The sequence below is a fragment of the Sciurus vulgaris genome (assembly GCF_902686455.1).
Source record: "Sciurus vulgaris genome assembly, chromosome: 8".
In the NCBI taxonomy this organism is placed as follows: domain Eukaryota; kingdom Metazoa; phylum Chordata; class Mammalia; order Rodentia; family Sciuridae; genus Sciurus; species Sciurus vulgaris.
This window is the reverse complement of record NC_136468.1, coordinates 138,402,262-138,403,719: the sequence shown is the minus strand read 5'-3', so window position 1 is coordinate 138,403,719 and position 1,458 is coordinate 138,402,262. Positions and strand designations below refer to the sequence as shown.

The window sequence follows — 1,458 nt, the reverse complement described above, 5'->3', positions numbered from 1 at the left end:
GATGCTAATGGCTAAAGTACCAGAGCTTGAGAATGATTCGTCTTTTTTTTTTTTTTTTTAATAATACATTAGCCCTATCACAACCTAATTCCTGCCAGTCCCTTACACATTTTCTTGTGTAGGAGAAAAAGGAGTGGATTTACTGTTGGCATATGGTAATTCCCATGCGAGTGTTATGCATCTGGAGGCCCAATTATGGTCACCCAGCAGGAAAAAAGGTGGAGGGTCAATGGATTAACCAGTGCCCAAAATTGCTTCCAGCTCTAAAATTTGACAATCTACCCAAAAGTTGATGGTAATTAATGTTAAAAAGTAAGTAAATAAATAAAAATAAAAAGTCACCAGTTCTCTCCTGTATCTTACTAAGGACCACTCACTTCAAAAAGTGGTAATATGATTGTAAAATGTATCAATCCAAACAAAATAATTTTATTTTCCATTGAGGCATTTTATTGTATGCATGTTTTACATCCCTAGAAAAAGAATCCCAGGATTTTTCCTCCGGTGTGTTTTCTTCTTGCTTCTTCGTGGTCCATGATGCCCGCTGAGGTTGTCAATACAATGAAACCAAACTGACGGGACAGGAGCAGATGATTCTGCCACTTTTCTAGGTCTTTGATCTGCCCATCAAATCTGGGGCTGATCACTCCACACTTGTTTAACTGCCTGTGAGGTTGATAACAATTTTCCCAGCTCTGTGATCATCAATGATTTCAAATTCACCAATGTAACCATGCTTCATCATTACAGTTAGAAACCGGACAATGACTTTGGAGCACGGCCTAAGAAGGACCTGGTGTTTGCCTCTCTCTTCGGCATTGTTGATGCTCCTGAGAGCACGCACCATTATGGAGGTATGAAAAGATGGCGGAAAGAGCGCAAAATAATTTTAAATATTTTTTTCTTATTTAGTTGTAGATGGTCACAATACCTTTATTTTATTTATTTATTGTTTTATGCGGTGCTGAGGATCGAAGCCAATGATTCACACATGCTAGGCAAGCACTCTACCACTGAGCCACAACCCCAGACCAGCAAAATATTTTTAAGAGAAAAAAAGGGCGCCCCCAAACAAAATACCGGTACAAAACAGTAAATAAGAATTATATTGAGCAACCCAGGACCTAAGTTACCCAAGTATATGGAACTTGAAGAAAGTAAATTTATAAAAATTGATACCCATGCAGGAACACAGCTATTTTTTTTTTTAATTAGTTTTTTTCAGTGCTGGGAATTGAACTTAGCACTTTGCATATGCTAGTGCTCTACCACTGAGCTACACCCCTGGTGCAGGAACACACTCTAAAAGTGAGTTGGAGCTGGGCACAGTGGCACACTTCTGGTCCCAGTGACTTGGGAGGCTGAGACAGGAGGATTGCAAATTTGAGGCCAACCTCAGCAACTTCTCAAGAACCTGTCTCAAAATGAAAAACAAGAAGAGCTGGGGATGTAGCTCAG

At 39.6% G+C, this 1,458-nt stretch overlaps 1 pseudogene across 1 annotated transcript; it reads right to left on the bottom strand.

The window, feature by feature from the left end:
* Nucleotides 1–427: 427 nt before the first annotated feature.
* Nucleotides 428–847, bottom strand: LOC306668916 (small ribosomal subunit protein uS8-like; annotated as a pseudogene). Its single transcript has one exon. The product of its transcript is annotated as a small ribosomal subunit protein uS8-like (transcript).
* Between the last annotated feature and the right edge of the window lie 611 nt (nucleotides 848–1,458).